General features: G+C 37.3%; 1 protein-coding gene across 2 annotated transcripts in view; it reads left to right on the top strand.

The window, feature by feature from the left end:
- Positions 1-1,770: 1,770 nt before the first annotated feature.
- Positions 1,771-20,109, top strand: part of CHST9 (carbohydrate sulfotransferase 9) — a 232,973-nt gene continuing 214,634 nt past the window's right edge. For both annotated transcript variants that reach the window (XM_054583487.1, XM_054583486.1), the window contains exon 1: positions 1,771-2,040. The gene's annotated coding sequence lies outside the window, so the exon portion shown is untranslated. The remainder of the gene's footprint in view (positions 2,041-20,109) is intronic.

Below are 20,109 nucleotides of genomic sequence, written 5' to 3'. Positions count from 1 at the left end.
CCAATGTTTCAGAAACAATTCACCATGTAAAAATTAAATTAGTTTAACTACAATATTTAAAAAGGCACTATTTTCACTTAACCATATAACTCCCAGTCAAATGCAATGAGAAGATGTGTCCTTATACTGATGCATGGTATGCATTCTTAGGTGATTTTTTTGCCTTTTATTCAGCAACATCGGATAGCAACAACATTCAATTTCTGGAGTCATTAAAAATATTTTAATGGCTTTGGACAGAGGTTTGCTATGATAGATGAATGAAATAAATTCTAAAGCCTGGAAAATCTCAGAATAGATCGGCAATGCCTAGGAGCAACATCTATCAAACAGATTTGATCAGAAGTTGACCTGATCATGACCAGTTTCCCTCATTAGCTACAAAAACTTGAAGAATTTAGAAAGTGTAGCTTAATGATAATCTTGCTCAACTCCTTTATTTTACAAATGAGAAATCACAGACCACAAACCTTGTGTGACTTGCAGCAGCCAAGAATGACAGTACAGATTTTCTGAGTGGGGCTGGGATGTCTTTACTACCCTGGTGTAATAGGGGGTCACAACGCCAAGAGTTCATAGAACATGGAATGACACTCATGGGACCAAACCAAAAGACTAAGTTAAATTTGTTAATTCAGTCCACAAGCACTATCAATTGCCTGCCAGTTAAATACAGCTTGGGGACATTTTTTTTTTTTTTAAGTCCAACTGCAGGAAAAGAAGTTCATTCTGGTGATGAATGAAGACCTTCACAGCCGAGAGGACACTGAGGTAAATGTAAAAGTAAACAGCAGGCATACAAATTAAAAATACAACTCGTATAACAGGTCCTGTTTACAAGAAACCAGAATCAGGCAAGCAATTCCTATAATTTCTACACTGAACCGAAGTACACTACCACCGGATATGTTATTCCTAAACATTTGGAAAAATAAGACCTACTGAAAATATAGAAAGTTGATAACAGCTGTTTGAAAAAAAAAAAAAAACATTCTAATGTGGAAATGAGGTAGGCTCAACCACTCAACTAGTTAAAGAAAAAAGTTTTTCTTTGTTAATTCATAGAAACTGAGTGCAAGTTAAACAACCAAGGGCTGGGTTAATTTTTTTGTCCTACTTTCGTCAAGTTGTTGCTAGCATAATGCTTGGAACTAATTTTTAAATCTCAATGAACTGTTTCTTTTAACGATGAAAAAATATGTCTTTTATCCTAATCTTGGTCTTTGCAAAGCCCTTTGCAAACTTCCAACTCCAGCTTGTTATATTTTGATATGCGAGGCCTTAGACAACTGTGAGGTCTCCACTATTGCAAACAGCCACTTTGGTCCGAGCTCACGGCACCTATTGCATACAGCACTCTCACTGAGGTTTATAATCAATATATGTAAAAAATCTGTAAAGCGAAACAAAGTCTAAGATTTGGGAGTCAATGTTCACGATAAACTACTAACCTATTGATTTGTCCTTCACATTCTTCTAGAACACCTAGGAACAGAATCTGAGCCAGGGCAGCGGCGAAAAGGGGAAGATGTCTTAGGAAACGAGCGGGGAAGAGAATTACTTCCTTGACCAGGAGTGGGGTGGCACCGGAGCCTTGGGACTCGCCCGAGTCGCCGGCAGAGGTAAGACCAGAAAGTAAGAGGGAAAGCGAACGACAAAGGCGGAGAAAAAGAAGGCAGCGCGGCGAGCCAGCGGGCGGGAGGCTGGGGAGATAAAGACCGGGAGGCGGAGCTGCGGGGGCGGGCGGGGCGCGGCGGTGGCGGTGGCAGCCGAGGTGACGGCGGGAGCGGGCGGGCGCGCGGGAACCGACAGAGCCGAGGCGGCGCCGCAGCCCCCGCCGGGCCGACGCGCGAGGCGAGAGCCGAGCTCCGCGCAGCCCCTGCTCCGCGCGCGCCGCGCCGCGCTCCTTCCCAGCCGGCGGCCGAAGGACTCCACGAGAGTTTGCTCCGGAGCGCGGGGAAGTTTCCTGCAGAAGCCCCGCTCCTGGAAAAGCAGGACCTGCGGCGCTCGCTCGCCTCCGCTCCCCTCCGTCCTCGCGAGGTAACCGCACTTGGCTTGGGGCGTGTTTGGAGGAGGGTGTGTGGGTTCGAGATCCGTGGGGCCGAGATTGCGGGGCGCCGCGCGGCACCCACGATGGGAGCCGGGTCTGGGTGGGCGGGGAAGTGGATCCTCACTTTTCCAGGTACTTCGCCTCTGTAGACGGCGGGAGGCTGCGTTCTTTACCGCTCTGTTCCTTTTCATCCAGCACCATCCCTCCCCATCCCTTACCCCGCCGCCAGTGTTAGAACCCACTTCACTTCCATTCACTTTAGTAGACGCCTTGGGGTGAGGGGTGTCCCAGAGGTGGAGGCGGTACGAAGCCTTCGAGAGGGACGGAGGAGGAGGACGCAGTGCCCGCCCTGGTTAGCTTTCCGTGCTGGATTCCTGGGCGCCGGCGGGGCACCCCGGACTCCGGGATTCTGGTGCCAGTCTCCACTCGGGCACGCACAGGTTAGAAAGCGGACACCAGAAGGACCAGTCTTGAGTTTCTGATGCCGGTTTATCCGGTCCTCCAGCATGTTTGGCCGAAAGATGAGCATTTCTGCTTTTTTTGCATGGGTCCCAAACTCCGACACCTTGCTAAAGCTCTTTTCAACCTGGGAGGGAAATGAGGAGATTCGGAGCCCAGGTTCTGTGTGGCCCCGGCAGAGGGGCCGTGAGGGATGAAATGGGGAGGAGGCTCGACTCCTGATATGAGTAGGGCAGGAACTGCGTGGTGGTTTTGTTGCTGCTGTCTTGACTTTCACATGGTTACCTGCTCCCTCTTCTGCCCCATTTGAACATCTTGTCTATCAGCCCGTTTCAGTAAGAAGGCTGAGATGTTATGGTTGATGCCTGTCAGGAATTATTCCCAACTAAGTTCACAGGTGCTGTCGCTCCACCTCCCTCTTCTCCTGACAGGTCCACCCCCAACTCCCTCCCACAAGCAAACTGTTCCTGAACAGTTCCCCGGGTTTTGAAAGGGATGGCAAGTAAATAATATGGAGTGTGTGTTTGTGTGACTTTTTTCTTCATGTTCTCAGAACCAAATCAAAACACTCTTTTTTTTTTTTTTTGCAATTTTTAGAGTATTGTTTACCAATATTGATTAATCTTCACTTTAACCTCAAACATTTCATTAATCTCCCTTTCTATAATTTTACCTGTACGGTCACTATTCCATTGGTTTTCAAGGACATGGGCTTCTTTTAGACTCATATATACACACCAAAATACAGTGTGACTCCATTTAGTATTTATGTGTTCCTGATTCAGTAGCCTGGCACCTGCCAATTCCAGCACATAATCATAACACCATATGCCTAGCTACCAACTGAGGATAAGGAGAATGTTACTGTTTTTCATGGGCAAGGGTACCCTGGTCTAACAGATTTTATTATTATTGCTCAGGGGGATTTTAAGGGCTTCAGTGAATCAGATAATACAGAGCAAAAGTACAATTCTACTCGATGCATTAAAAAAGAATACTATAGCTAGACACTTAGAATTGACTAGTTATTGGGGGAAAATTAAAATCCTCTGATCACACAGATAACATTATGATTGAATATAGTCAATAAAAATAACACATATTGAACGTCTTGAGAAAATGAGAGTTTTCCTCTTTCCTCATATAGTTTTTAGCTCCTTGACTGCAGTAGCATCTTCCAGATAATGAGCACCTTGCATATAGATGATAGTTTGTACTAACTAAACACCATATTTTTTAATACAGAGGCTTGGTGACAGTCCAAAAACATCAATGTTTTAAATCATTACCAACCATCTGTTCTCTCCCACTCACTTAAAGTGCACTGTTTTATTTTCACAGGTATCAAAACATACCTCCTCATTTCATGAATTTCCATGAATATCCCAAAAGCTCTAACAGTATCTGATGTTGATCTAGGTTCAGCAACTGTTGCATTTGGGTTATTACACTCGAAGCTCCTCTCTTTTTACTTTCAATGAAAGGAAAAGTCTAAAGAAGTTATAAAGCCTTTGGCCAAGACTGGTGTATACTCTGGTGAACTCTGATTGCTTTCATTCCTCCACCTTTTTGTTACCAGAAAACAGCTGAGAATTAGTGCTGCCGTGGTCTCCTCCTGAGGACATTCTTTCCCTTTCTTTCTGGCCACGAGGGTAGCATTTGGTGCTCTCAAGCAGTGCATTAAACAGCCCCGTAACTCCAGAAAATTAGTGTCGTTTCCAAAAGAATGTAACATCTTCCCAGGAAAAATTTGCAGAATAGGAGGTCGATTTAATATTCCAAACCCAAATTAAGAAGACCTAAGACATACACATTGTTTCACATACAAATATTGGGTATGAATAACAGGATATTTTATGTAGGATATGAATAAAATGTCTATATAGAATTCTTTGTATCTGTGTTTGGGAATCTGGGGAAGTTTGTATGCAATCAGCAGACAGATTCACACCCTTCATTTGGTCCAAGTCATCATTTAAGCAAGATTTGAGGTTTTCAGTCCCACCCTAACCCCCATCTTGGAACGCTTTCCCATTTAGGAATGTTTGCTTAAACTGCAATGTTAGGATATTTTTATTACTCAGAATTACATTGCATAATAAATATGTTGTTTCTTCATTGCAGCCAGAATGTTGGGAAGTTCTTTTTACTCAAATCTGGACGTAATGTCCCAAAGCACATTCATAATTTTGAGGAGAAAGATATTGGCAATCTTGCTTATACTCTGTGAGTAATTGCTATGTATTTGAAGAATATCAAGAACCAAAAAAAAATCTCGATCTTCCACCTTCTTATCTGCTACACTGCTCCATACTACCCTTGTCTTCGAAGCATAAGATTCCTCTTACTATCAGGATAGCATTGAAAAGAATGAAGCCAAACTTATAGTAAATTTTGAAAGTAAAGTTGTCTTTAAAAATATGGCCTAATTCAAATCTTTGGATATATATGAAGATGTGTTGCATCTTATTTTTCTGTATAATAAAAATGAATTATTGAGGGGAGAGAATGTCACCATGTGTAGTAAGCTCTCTGAATTACTCATGTTAATAAGAAGAATAGAGGCTAAGATAACCCCAAATCATGGTTATTTAAAACGTCATTTGTGTTTGTTTTTGGAATGTATTACATGTTTGGTTTAAAGAAGATTTTCATTGTTATTGTGGGCAAATTGCCTTTTTAATTATTTTGTTGTGTTTAGGTTAATTTTTAAATGAGCTTACATACGTCAAACACCAAAACCAATTTATGGGGAGGTGGAGAAGGTGGGCAGCCTGGCCAGAGCAGAGCTGGGTGACAGAAGTCAGCACACCCGACATGACAACTGTGTAGCAGATCGTACGGAACTCACAGAAAGATAATCAGAACGTAATTGTATCTCTATTTAATGATTCTGTATTAAGAATTAGACATGTCCCTGGGAAAACGATTAAAGTCCTTCAATCCAAATATGAGAAATTCAGTCTCAGTTTACATGTAACAGGTGATTAATGTTTTTTGAAACATGACAGTGAGATGCTGCTGAAAACCAGATACAAAGATCTACGTTATAAATCTTGCTAAACTGAATTGTTAAGTGTGAGGGCTTCCTAAAGCGCACAAATGTGTAGGTGTCAAGGTGACGTTCATAAGCCGTATGTGTGTACTTTCCAAAAGAGGAATCAGCAAGATGCCATCAGAATAAGGGATTTGGTCCATTTGATCTCCGCACCTAGGCTCCAAAGCAAAGCACATTTCATCAAAGAGAAGCTCTCAAGTATCCATTGTTACTGTGGAACTGGTTAGATAAAATAGTTGAAGTTCAGCAACACTGCCAATTTAACAGATTTCTATTGTGTTTTTCAAAAGCTTCAGGGTAAAATTGGTTGTGGATGAAACAGCTACTTGAACAAGAAGTTGATTCACACTGTAGCACTTGCTATTAACACCTTGTTTATAGTCAGCATTCAGTTGTGTATAGATTTTGTTGAATTGTTAGTTCCGTAAACTATTAGAAAGAATTTAGGAAACCTCTGTGGAGAAGGGTATAGCTGCCAAAAATATATGACTGGAAAAGCAGGTAAAGTCATTTTTATTCAAGAATTCAAAGTAAAAGGTAAAACTGTGACTTCTACAGCAGTGAGCAAAATGGTAATAAGAAGATAGATGTTGCTTTTGGAATGGGAGCTGTGTTCTCATAATAAATGTGCCTGCTACTTCAAGTATATAGGTATGTCTTTCTTAAGGACATATTTGGGAGGGGGGTGTGTGTGTTTATAGGGTATGGCATTTTTTAAAGATGATAAAACCATGTATTTTAAAAAGAAATATTGTTGGAAGAGTTGAGACCCACAGGATATATTTTATATACATTTATTAAAAGGATCAGTTTCTTCCCATCAGTGCCTAAGTCTTCGAGTCAAAATTATGCATTTTTTTGTGGAGCTGGAAAAGACCTTAAAAGTAATTTATTCCAATTCCCTCATTTCACAGTTAAGGAAATGGGGGCCTCAGTGATCACAGCGAGCTGTTAAAGGTCACAGTGGCCGTCAGTGGCAGAGCAGAAACTAGAAACCTGATTTCCCGACTCTATCCAGCCCCCTCGCTGCAAGTTGGGCAGTTAGATAAGGGAGTTAACCCTTTCTAGCCATCGCAATATCAACTGTACAAGACAGTCACTGAATGAAGTGGTACGGAGGTAACTGCAGAAGCTTGTGATTCTTCTGCATTCTTTCATTCACTGAATATTTGTCATGGGCCAAACTGTTGTCCTTAGCCCTGCCCTCTTTTTTAATAACAAATATTTTTGTTACCCTCTTAGTATCCTGAAATATAATCCATCCATAATATAGTTACTGAGTGTATCGATAAGGAAAAGGAGCGATCAAATAAAAGTAATTTGTAATAACATGTGATTTTCCTGCACTACTGTTTGGAGATTACGTCACTGGAACACATGTTAAAGAAGTCAGAAATGTGCATGTATATATAATGAATAAATTTAGATTTAAGACATAAAATCAGAAGACATTTCATGCAAGAAGTACAGGCACATAAAAGAACAAGAGTAGACTAAAAGTAGTGTTAGGATAATTACAAACTAGACTTATTGGTATATAACAGAAAGAAATAATGACAATCATAGGGGAAATGTGCCAACTCAAGTTATAGACTGTTGGAGAAAATGTGGAAGTATGATATTTTGTAAATGAGAGAGTATATGCTATTAATCTACTTCCACCGAATTCCAAAACTATTTCACGGAACATTTTCATGTTGGTACTAATGTGAACCGTACTTAAGGGACTCTGCCAGTGACTCACCATACCATCAGTAATAACAGATAAAATATTTCCAAAATGAAAATTATTGATTGAGCACTGATATTGCTTTTTAAGTTTATTTTCCAGTGATATTGTAGTCTATTGATTTTAGAGTTAGGAGACAGACTACACAAAATGATTGAATTATTCACCACAGCAACCTTACTGGTAGAGATTCCTATTAAATGCTTACTTATGATTATGTACCGTATTCTACAGGTTAATATTCATTATAGGTTTAGTTTAGTGGGGCATTGTGTGCTGTATGGGACATTTGGAAAATTTTTTCATTAAGTGGCCAGCCCCCTCTCCTCACCCGAAGTCAACAGAGCTCTCCCCCTCCAGAAATCATGACACACCTGAACCCCTCTCAAAATACTCCCTAGGGGGTGGTCTGCCCTGATGAGAGCCATAGGGCAAGATAAACAGGATTTTTATGACGGCATGGATTACCTTTCATGCCCCTACCCACCTACCTTTACTTTTAAATGGGGCCATTCCACTTGTTCACTGGTCTCCTCCCTTCAGTGGACCAGGATGACCAGCTTCGCTGCCAACCCAGTTCAAGTTCATGTTCTGATCTTTTCTCCTATCCCTGTCACCTTTGTAAAAATGTACTTCTTCAGATCCTGATTCTTCTGGAATCATTGTTTTGTGGGTGACTGTGAGTGGTGACAAATTAATATACAGCTGGCTAATGTTTTAGTTCTCCCAGGCTAAACCTTGTTTACATGAACATCTCCAGAAAACATTGAAGGCTTTTATATAGAAAGACATACACATGCACACATATGTGTGTATATGTACATATATGTGCAAGTTATATGTCTGTGTACATGAATACACATATTTCAGGTACTGCAAGAACAGGAAAGAATGTAGCATTATTTGAGATGTTATTTTTCATTTCCTCGAAACATGCAAACAAAGAATGACACTGGTCCAATATTGGAAATTGCACCATAAAAGTAATGCTATAAAGTACGCTCTTAGAAGAGACCCAAATCTACCACCAATCTAAATAAACTGTTGCAGTAGATTTTTTTTTTTTTTTGTATTACTTCAAATAAATGTGTCCTGTGCTAGCATATAGGAGTTGAGGACAGGGGAATGTTATGGGCAACTGTGCTGTCTGTCTTAGATGTATTTAGCCTGTGCACTGTTGACACACTGAAAGCACACCGACATCTCTTTGCAAAATAGAGAGCATTTGCAGAGACTGGAGATTTTGAAGATTACCAATATACACTACCTATAAGAGAGTGCAAAATTCCAGATGCAAGGAGGAACTGAGAGGGAAACTCTTTTATTATTATTTTTTTTACTTCTAATGTTACTTCTAGTCCATAACATGAGACCTGCTCTTAGAATTAAGAGTTAATATGAAATGTCATTTCGGTATGGACTACATCAAGCATCTTGAATTTACCAAATTGTAAGATATTTTTTCTTAGATAACTTCCCATTTTCTGTCCATCTTAAATATCTGTTGTGACTGTGTATATCTTATGTTTTTTAAAGAAAGGAACTTTTTAATAGAAACACTTAACAGTTAAAGTTATTGTGTACATGTGTGAATGCCATTTGCTTTCATAAAATTACAAGATTCTCTACATAGGATGTGTTTTACCCAATCAAGAGAGGCAGCTTTTCCTACAAAGGGAAAGCAGCGATCGTACAGAACACAATTTGACCTATGATTGTTTTGCTGTATGTTTTTCATTCTTACTGGAAGCTTCTTGGTCAGTTGAATGGCCTGGCACTCAACCTCAGGCTGACCCCTAACATTATTTCATTGACTTTTGTTACAATTTCTAATAAACGTGTAGCGATGCACTGGGAACTTGGAGAAGATGAAATTGAGGTGGTTGGATTGTGGAGGTGATAAGGAAAATAAGGAGCTTCTTTCATTTGAGCAACACAAAGACCTATATAGGCAATGAAATTTTATTGTAATATCTACCTTTTCTTGTTATGCTTTTTATTCTTGTATGGAATAAAAGCAAAAATAGTGACAGTAAAGCCTTCCATCTTCTTTAAACTGTTAACTTGTATGCAAGAAAAAACCTTCATTGTTAAAATAAAGAGATGCGATCCATTCCAGTCACTAGGTTCATGGTGCCTCCTTTTACTATACTACCACTCTAAACTGAAATCTAAAACACTCAAGAATGTAGTTCAGAAAAGGGAAAATACACCTGGTTAATGTGAAAAAATTGCAGAGACCTCTATTAGATATACATGAAACTGAAAAAACAAAATAAGACAACATTGTTCATTCAAATGAAGAATGTAATACTTTTTCTTTAGTTTCAAAAGCAAGAAGCTCACTTTAGCTTTGTGTAGTCATTTCTGTTGTTTTCATTTTTATCACAGAGAGAATTGGAGCTGTGACCCACAGTTATGGGTTACTTTAAGCAAAAATAATAGTGTTCATTGAATGCTTTAAAAAATTTTCAGATTGAAATGCAAACACAATTTTTTTAGAAAAGTATCTCTAAACAAATTTGATTTTCCCAACAGCATTCTTTGAACATTAGGTTAGAATGTGGGTAATTTATTCCCCTCCCCCAAAATCCATTTTCTCAATGAACTGAAATATCCTTAGGTGTTAGTAAGATTATTGGACTCAAAGCAGTAAATATCAACATTATCGTACCTTCAAGTATTTGTACTCTGTTTTCAGTCAGGAATCTTTTGTTATTGGAAAATGAGACGTGACAGGGCTGGCATTCACTGTTACGGTCTTACTGGTTATAAACGGGCTAGACCTCAAGCTGTACTGATTATGAAATACTTTGAATATGAGTCCTCCACTTACATTATCACTTTTGTTATCTACCCGTCTCACTTGCTAAGAAGTCTAGCAAAGTCATATTTTCAGATTTTGCAGATCAGGGAATTATAACAGCATTTAGAATAGAAATGGATTTGCAAATTTTTGAACTCTCAAGTAGCAGAGCGTGCTCATCTAGTACCCCAGAACTTTAGTTCACCTAGAGTTTTGCCTACATACATACACAAAGTACCATCCAATAAGAATTCCATGAAATTATTGACATGGGTTTTGTTTAGAACATTCTAGAAAACATAATTATGGCTCAAAAGTTCTGAGTTCCCTATTTGTAGATACAACTGTGTACTAGGCATTTCTTGTCTAATTTAAAGAAACATCAAATGAAACATGCCAAAATCAAACTTGTGATCTCTGCCCATCTTAAGCCAAACCTCAGGGGTCCCCAGCTCCTAATCTGGGTTTTATCTTTGACATTCCTTCTCATTCAAATCCATATCACAGCCTTCACACAGTTATTGATTGTTACCTCCCGAAGTATACTGACAAAGCTGCCTTTGGCCATCACCCAAGTCTAAGCTTTCACTGTCTGTTGAGTAAATAACCACAGGAGCTTTGTAACTGGTCTCCTAGCATCCAACATTGCTCCCCGCCCCCCAAATCCATCCTCCAAAGTTGCCAGAGGAGCCTTTTCAAGATGCAAATAGAACTACCCCTCCTTTGACTCTGCACATCACTCAAGTGGATTACCATTGCTTTGTTGAAGATAAAGACCAGAACTATGCTCCTGATTTTTTGAAACCCCTACAATCTCCTCTCTTTTGGCCCTCTCACTCTCTCTCTGCTTCAGCGGGCTGACTCACCTCGCTCCTCCCCCCCCCCCATCCCTGTAATCATACCCAAACATTGCCTAGCTAACACTCATTAACATTTAAATATCTATCCAAATGTGTCTTTCTCAAATGAGCCATCTCTTCCCTTAGACTGAGCTGAATCCCCTTATAATATACACATACACACATATATATTTGTACGCCTAAGTGTATCCATATTTGTGTATTCAGGTCCCTCGTTGCCTATAGTTGCAGAGAGTTGTAAATCCGTATTTGTTTGTACAATTATTTAATTAACCACTAAGGTAGGGCCCCTTCTAGTTTGAAGGTACTTTTATTCCTATGTAGTACTACAGTGCCTGCTTAGCATGGGAGTGTAATAAGTATTTTACTAATTGTTAAATAAATGTTGACTAAACATCCCTATCTTTAACCCCATGTGTGCAGATGCATACATATGTACAACACAATACACTCACACCCACCCTCACATTCTAATTTACATACATATATACATACATACATGTATACATACACATATATATACACACACATACCTGCAAGCTATGAGACCCCACTTTTTCTTTCTTATGAGCTCCCCATAGATCACTCTTCCCTTTCTTCAAATTCACTTTCTTATCAGTGATTCATTCAGAGGTGAATTGAGTAGTACTACATTTGCTTAGACAGTAAGGCTGGTCTATTTAATTTCTTAACAAAAAAAATAGGCTTTTTTACTTTTCTTCACATTATTTTCTTTAATATGTGAAATTCCTTGATAATTTCAAGAATTTTTAAGGCTTTACTTTCGGGGAGGGGGAGGGTTGTGCACATTTTGGCATTAGACAATAATCTCAGAACAGGAAAATCCCCTGAAGGTTACCTTGTACATGTGGTCTTCATATGGACATTAAGTAAATGAAAAAGAACAAAAATTAAAATAATATATGAAATTGAAAGAGTAACATGAAAGTCTATGCTATAAATTAAAAGTTTATATTTTTAGGAATCGCGCAAAAGCTTCAAACTATGGCTAGAATAGTTCAGGAACAGACCTACCATGCTGACTGGCACTTACTATGTTCTAGGTGCTATTCTAATATTTGTGCCTACATCCAATTGCTGCATTACAAGTGAGTTGAGTGAGTCTTCTTTTCATTTTACAGCCTTCCTGCTTCAATTAGTTTAGGAAAGAATCTGGTACAGCTGGAGAATACCTTCTGCCAGAGAGCAAGGAAGTGCTCAAAAACTGATGGGGACACTTCAGAAAACAAATGTAAGACACCCACTGGTCAAACTTGGGGTCACTTGAACATAAAAAGTAATAATGCATGTAATAGATTAGAGCGCATTGAATTTTAAAAAAGTACCCGTAAGCTTTGTTTTCACTGAAGGATACAAGCTAATAAAATGAAAGGAAAGGGTAGAATTATAAAGTAACTGTTTTGCCACTACTATTACAAGAATAATAAAGAGATGATCGACCATTAGGCGAATAGTTTATGGGGACAGGATATTCACACTATCTCTGCATGTCACCCCACACATCGCTGACTAACTACAAAAAGGGGAAAGTTCCTTTACAGGAGGAAGCCTGGCAGACACCAGCCTAACCAAGTGATAGCATTTGGCATCACCAATAGTGGGACAAAATGACATCATGTACTTCTTGGGATGATAAGTGAATGAAGTAGGACACACAATCACCTCTGAAATTATTCTGCTAAAATTGTTTCTCCTGAACCTAATCATGAGGAAATAATCAGAAACAATTTTTCTTTTCCGAAATGTGTAAATCCAAACCGGAAATAGTCTTCAACATAACCGACCTGAACACTTTGAAAATGTCAATGTCAGGTTTAAAAAGTCCTGGAAAATTGTTCAGGAATAAAGGAGACTAGGAGACATGCAGCTAATTGATGACATTATGGAGGGAGGAAAAACTATACAGAATAATACTGAGACAATTAAAGGAATCTGAATTTGTGCTGTTGATCATATGACAGTATTACATCTGTGTTAAGTCTCCTGAGTGTCATAATCATGTTGGGGTTCTGTAGGAGAATGTCTTTTGGGGCAGAAGATATATTTGGAAGTATTTAGAGATGAAATTCATGATCCTTGCAACTTCCTTTCAAATAGTTCAGCAGTATATGGGAAAGAGTGAACTAACAATGTGACAAAATGTTAACAATTTAAATAAAGATTGTATAGTGCTCATATTATTGTTAATTTTCTGTAGGTTAGACATTTTTTAAAATAAAAATTAAGTAAAATATTCTATGATTTTAAACCAAATGCCTAATGGATGAGATCATTGCCACATCGTATGAAGTGAGCTAGCATTTGCAAAAGCTGTTTAATTAGGCAGTTAGAAAAGTGTCTATCTTTATTCGGCATTCATAATATTTCATAATTTATATTTTAATACTTAAGAAAAAGTTATTCTTAAAATTTTTTAGGCAATATAGGAAGAGTACAATACTATCAGTAAATATTAGATAAACTAGTATTTTTTTCATTTTTCCATTAGATATGAGAACTTTCCAACATTTGAAATTTTAAAGAGTAATTAGGCAATTTGGTACTATGTTTTCCTTCCATAACTTTTCTTAAACATTTGGTGCTTACCTATAAAACAAAGTATGAGATTATTGGTGATTTTCACTAAAAGACCCACAAGAGCAGCATGCAGTGTACAATGCAGACTAGACTGCCAAGGGCCCCAAAAGATTTAGGATCCAGTGTAATTCTCAACTGTAGTCTCAGCTGAACTCTAGACCAGGCAGGCAAATACTGTCTTATGTATTAGAAACAGATACTTGAAGCTCAATACCTCCCCCACAGAAAAATTCTCTATTTAGTCAATAACGTGAGGGCCGGTTCTACATGAAGCACAAAATAAAAGAAATTAAATACCAAATATTTACAAAATTTGTAATAAAACATCTCCAGAAAAATTTCAACTTCAAATTAAGTGTTTAAAATATTTCTCCTTTCATTAAAGTATATGATGTAATTTTCATACTTGGCATGAATACGTTTCTAACATTTATGGCTGCTTAGGATCTATACCTTTCACATAACCAGAACCAAGTGGAGTGGTGCTTCTTGATTTTTTATTAAAAACAGAACTTCTATATCTTAAGATGTAATAAACAGAAAATAAGAATACTAGTAGACTTCTTTCTCCTTGTATTTCATGTCATAATTCATAAATTATTATAAATTATAACAAGCCAGTGAGATTCACATTTCTGAAAATTCTGAAAGAACGAGTTTCTTGACACTGCCAGCTTGTACAATACTTAAGGCTAAATTTCACTATGATAGGAACTCCTCAGTAAAAATTATAGTTCATGTTCAGCTTATATTAAGGTAAATATTAATGATCAGTTTGAACTTGGTATTGTTTTATTATGGGAAAAACAGCAGATTATTATGGGTGGAGACTTGGTTCTTTAAAAGTCTTGATTATCTACAAGTGAATATAATAATAGCTTTGGGGCTTACACCCAGTGTCCCCCTACCCCCTACTCCAACTACACACATACTGATATATGTGTATCAGTGGTAAGACAATGCATACCCATATTACTAAGAGAATTTTAAGACTTGAGAGGACTTAGTGAGATTGAATTTTGTAATCTTATTCAACTGTTAATATGTATTATTTCATAAAATTTAAAAAGTTGTAAGACCATGAATAACATAAGTTAAAAGTTGTTTGAATTTATAGCGGTAGGAAAAGTGGACTTCCATATAGAATTTGGCTTTAAAAGAGAACAGCTATAAGGAAAATTTGTGTAGGCAATTATTAGCTGGAAGCTATTTGTACTATAAGTTTATTGGATATACACTTATGCTAATAAGACTTTGCATGAATAAAACCTTTTGATAATAAATCCATGTAAAAGATTGTGCCTTGGGGAATAATTCTAGATGTTTAAGAATATTGAATTCCCTGCATTCAGAATACATAACTCTAGATCAAGTATGTAACTATTTTTCATTCATGATGTTTAATAGGTCATTTTACCTAAAGTCTCAGAGAGGAGAAGTAAAACAAACAACGGAAAATGGTGTTGTTCTAATTGTACATACATTCAAAACACTGAGATCACAGAAGAAATACCAGAGAGCTGTGAAACCTGTCGCCAGAAGTGAGCTAAACTACACTCAAAATCACAGATATCAGAAATAAATAAATACCTAATCACTACCTGAGAAGTCTTCTGTCTTTGCATGTTGGAATCACTGATTAGCTGGTTTTTGCTTTTGTGACATCTCCTCACCTACTTAGAAAAAGCACTTTAGTAGTAAAATAAAATATAGAAGAGTTGCATTCTCTTTATGAACTCTATGCATTTATAACACTTTACGGAACTGTACATATCCCCAAGGTAATTTTATTCTCTGTTAACAAAATAAAAATAAAGTGAAGGACCCTTTCAATTCCATTTCCTCATCTTATTATTTTATATTTCATATTTTCATCTTTTAATGAAATCAGTGCTCAAACTAGTTTTTTTCATTACTGTTTTCCTTTCAGTCATTTTGGTTTGTGAGTAGCTGGATTTCATTATAAAGCCTTTATTCTAGGAGGGCCCATGTGGGTTATACTTCCTGTATTTTTGCTTCCCTGATTCTTATCTACCACCACCCACCCCACGAACACCATGCTCTTCCCTCATCTGATGCCTATGTACCTAGTCCATTTTCTGATTTTTCTCTCCATTCTTGCAAAGAGCCAGCAATGTGGAATGGCAGGAACTGATGTAGTGGAGCAGTCTGCAGCTGTAGCAATAGGTCTTGCCTAGAATACCCTCTTACTCCAAGGATGTTTAATTTGTCCTCAAATTTAACATTCAGCTCCGTAACTGTTGTTATGTAGGAGTCATGGCTCTTCTTTCATTGTCTCCTATAAGAGATCACCCCATAGCTAAATAAAAATAGTAGGGTAGTGGGTTTTTTCTAGTTTCTCTAGATTTACAGAATATAGCAGATATGCTTTACAGTTAGTGATTTGAAGTTGTGGTACTTTTCTTGTCTAATTGAAGATAGAGTACTAAGAAGTACTCTCTGTTTTTTAATAGGCATTATTTTTAGAGCAACTTTACATTCACAGAAATATTGAACGGGAGGTACAGAGATTCCCCATATACCTCCTGCCCATGCCCAGACTTCCACAGCCCCCTCGTTATTAACTTACCCCACCAGAGTGGTACATTTGGTACAATTGATGAATCTACATCGATACATCATTATCACTTGTAGTCCATGGTTTACATTATGGTTCATTTTTGATGTGGTATAGCCTATGCATTTGGGCAGATTTATAATAACACGTATTCACTATTGTAGTAGCATACCAAGTGATCTCCATGCACTAGAAATCTTGTATGCTCCACCTACTTACACCTCCCTTCCCTCTAACCCCTAGCACTCATTGATCTGTTTTACTTGTCTTCATATTTTTGCCCATTCCACAATGTCATAGAATTGAAATCATACAGTAGATAGCCTTTTTAGATTGACTTCTTTTACTTTGTAACATGTCTTTTCAGCACTGAATGACGTGCCAGTGTCTGTATGTACCAGTTTATCCATTCATTCACTGAAGACACTGTGGTTGCTTCCAAGTTTTGACAGCTATGAATAAACATGCTTCAGACATTCATGAGCGAGTGTTTTTTAGGTTTCTTTTTTTTTCTTTTTCCTTTCTTTTTTTTCTTTTTCTTTTTTTTTTTTTTTTTTTTTTGGTAGACTTAAGTTTTCAACTCCTTTGGATAAAAAACAAGAAGCATGATAGGTGGATTGTATGGTAACAGTATGTTTACTTGCGTAAAAAACTGCCAAACTGCCTTCTGAAGTGATGGTACCATTTTGCATTCCTATTGGTCTGTGATTAATTTTGAGTTAATTTTTGTGTAGGTTTTAGGTGTAGCTTTTTTCTTTATTTTTGCCTGTGGATGTACAGTTATTCCAGCATTATGTTATTTGTTGAAAGACTATATTTGCTCCATTGTATTTCCTTTGCTCCTTTGTCAAAGGTCAATTGACTGTATTTATGGAAGTCTGTTTCTGGGCTGGGCTCTCTACTCTGTTTCATTGACTTATTTTTCTGTTTTGTCACCAATACCACGCTGTCTTGATTACTGTAGCTTTATATGGAGTCTTGAATTTGGGTAATGTCACAGTCCTCGAAGTTTGTTCTTCTTCAATATTGTGTCGGCTATTCTGGGAATTTTCCGTTTCCATGTAAACTTTAGAATCACTTTGTTGATATCCATGAAATAACTTTTTGTGATTTTGATTGGGAATTCATTGGACTTATAGATTAAGTGGGAAGAACTAACATCTTAATACTACTGAGTCTTCCTATCCATAAATATGGACTATCCCTCCATTTATTTAGTTCTTTGATTTTTTATCAGAATTTTGTAGTTTTCTTTACATAGACCTTGTACATATTTTGTTAAATCTATACCTGAAAATTTAATTTAGAGGGATATTATATATCAGCAATAAACCTGGTATTATTTTTAATTTTGAATTCTACCTGTTTATTATTGAGTATATATATATATATAAATATATATGTACATATATATAAATATATATGTGGTTGACTCTACATTAACCATGTATCCTCTCTCTTTTTTTCTTAATTAGTCTGACTAGATGCTTATTGTTTTTATCTTTTCAAAGAGCCAGCTTGTGGTTTTGCTGATTTTATTTATTGATTTCCTTTTTTAATTTTATCGATTTCTGCTCTAATTTTTATTATTTCTTTCTTCTGCTTACTTTGTAGCTAATTTGCACTACCTTTTCTCATTTCCTGAGGTTGGAGCTTAGGTGATTAATTTTTAGATGACATGTGTTATCTATAACTTTCCTTTTAAACACTGATTTTGCAGCATTCTGCAAATTTTAAGAAGTTGCATTTTTATTTTTAATTTAGTTCAAAATATTTTAAAACTTTTCATGATATTTCTTCATTGACCCATGTGTTATTTGGATGTATGTTGTGTAATCTCCAAGTATTTTGGGATTTTTCAAATCTACCTTTTTGTTATTAATTTCTGGCTTAATTCCATTGTGACCTGAGAGTAGAGATTTTATTATTTCTACCTTTTAAAAAGTTTAATGCCTATTTTCTGGCCCAGAATGTGGTTTATCTTGGTATATGTTTCATGCGAGCTTGACAAGAATGCGTATTTTTGCTGTTGTTGGTTGAAGTACCATAGATGTCTGTTATAGCCAGTTGATTAATCGTATTGAGTTCATGATGTTCTGCCTGGTAGATATGTCCATTTCTGATAGAGGGGTGTTGAAGTCTCCAACTATAATAGTCGATTCACCTGTTTTTTCTTCTAGTTCTATCAATTTTTGCCTCCCATATTTTGATGCTCCCTCGCTAGGCACATACACGTTAAGGATTATTATGTCTTCTTGGAGAATTGACCCTTTTATCATTATGCAATGCCTGTTTTTAGCTCTAATACTTGTTCTTGCTATGAACTCAAGAACAACTTAACTGAATTCTATGCTCAGAATACTTCAAGGCTGCAGTCAAGCTATAGGTTGGGTCATATTCTCATCTGAAGCTCAGTGTCTTCTTCCAGACCCACTGAGTTTATGGGTGGAATTTAATTCCTTACAGCTATAAGACTGAGAGCCTCAGTGTCTAGAGGTCACCCTCCTCAAAGGAAGTTCACAGATTTTTTCTCTTCCATGCCAGTAGGAGAACTTCTCTAAGTTCAAGGAAATCCTGGCCATTATTTTAAAGGGATCACCTGATTAGACCAGACAACCCAGGATACTCTATTTTAGTTTATTTATCTTTTTTTATTGTGTAAACATGATGATTTGATATGTTTACGCTGTGAAATGATTACCACAATTAGGTTAATTAACACATTTATCACTTCGCAAAGTTACCTTTTGGGTGTGTGTGTGTGTGTGTGTGTGTGTGTGTAGTGAGAATGCTTAAGATCTACTGTCTTAGCAAATTTCAAGCATACAATGAAGCATTATTAACTATAGTCACCATGCTCAGAACTTTTCATCTTATAACTAAAGGCTTGTACCCTTTAACCATTAACTAACTCCCCATTCACCCAACCCTGTAGCCATGGGAAACCATTCTGTTTTCTGGTTCTATGAGTTCAACGATTTTTTTCTTTTTTCTTTTTCTTTCTTCCTTTCTTTCTTTCTTTCTTTTTTTTTTTTTGGATTCTACATATAAGTGAAATCATCTCTGTGTCTAGCTTATTTCACTTAGCATAATATCCTTCAGGTTTATCTATGCTGTCGCAAATGACAGGATTTCCTTCTTTCTCATGGCTGAAATAATCTCTCTTTTAATTAACTCAAGGGAACCAATTAAGGACATTAATTAATCCTGTATGATTTCTTTACCTTTTCCATAGGATATTATTAGAAGCAAATTACAGGTTTTGTCCATACTTGAGGGAAGGGAATTATACAGGGCTGGGCCTTTTGAGACCCACATTAGAATTCTGTCTACCACAGAGATCTTGAGTTGTATAATTAACTCCCTGATTTCTCTGCTTGGTTAGGTCATAAACATGTAAAATGCAGCATGATCAAAACTGAGCTCTTGATTTTCAACTTTGAAGATTTCTCCCACCCTATGTCATCTCAGAAGTTAATTTAAAATTCTTTTTTTTTTCACCTCTACTGCTGTTACCCTGATTAAAGTCATTGCCATTGTCCATATTTGTAGCCTACCACAGCCTCCTTCCTAGCTGACCTCTTCATTTCTCAGCCCATTCTTCAGAGAGCAGTAGGAGTGATCTCAAACCATAGATCTAATCCTTTCTCTTCTCTGATTATAACCATTCAATAGGGACTTGTTGCCCCTTAGAAATGCCTTTAGGACCTGGTAGGACCTTGTCTAACTTTCCAAGCTCATCTTAGACCACTTTCCTTTTAGTCACTGAGCTTCAAGCATACTGATTTCTTTCAGTTCCTAGACTATGCTAAGTTTTTTTCTCTTTCAGAGTATTTGCACATGTGAGGCCCTCTATGGAGCACTCACTCACTTCACCACAACTTAACACTTGACTGGACCCTTCCTATTGTTCAGGTCTCAGCTTAAATGTCATCACTTCAAGATGCCTTCTGCGACCAACCTGTCTAAAC

This window comes from Pteronotus mesoamericanus, unplaced genomic scaffold (genome assembly GCF_021234165.1).
Source record: "Pteronotus mesoamericanus isolate MK-2021 breed Mesoamerican mustached bat unplaced genomic scaffold, CSHL_Meso_final contig_74, whole genome shotgun sequence".
Classification (NCBI taxonomy): domain Eukaryota; kingdom Metazoa; phylum Chordata; class Mammalia; order Chiroptera; family Mormoopidae; genus Pteronotus; species Pteronotus mesoamericanus.
Note: the sequence above shows the minus strand (reverse complement) of the source record. Positions and strands in the feature narration are given on the sequence as shown.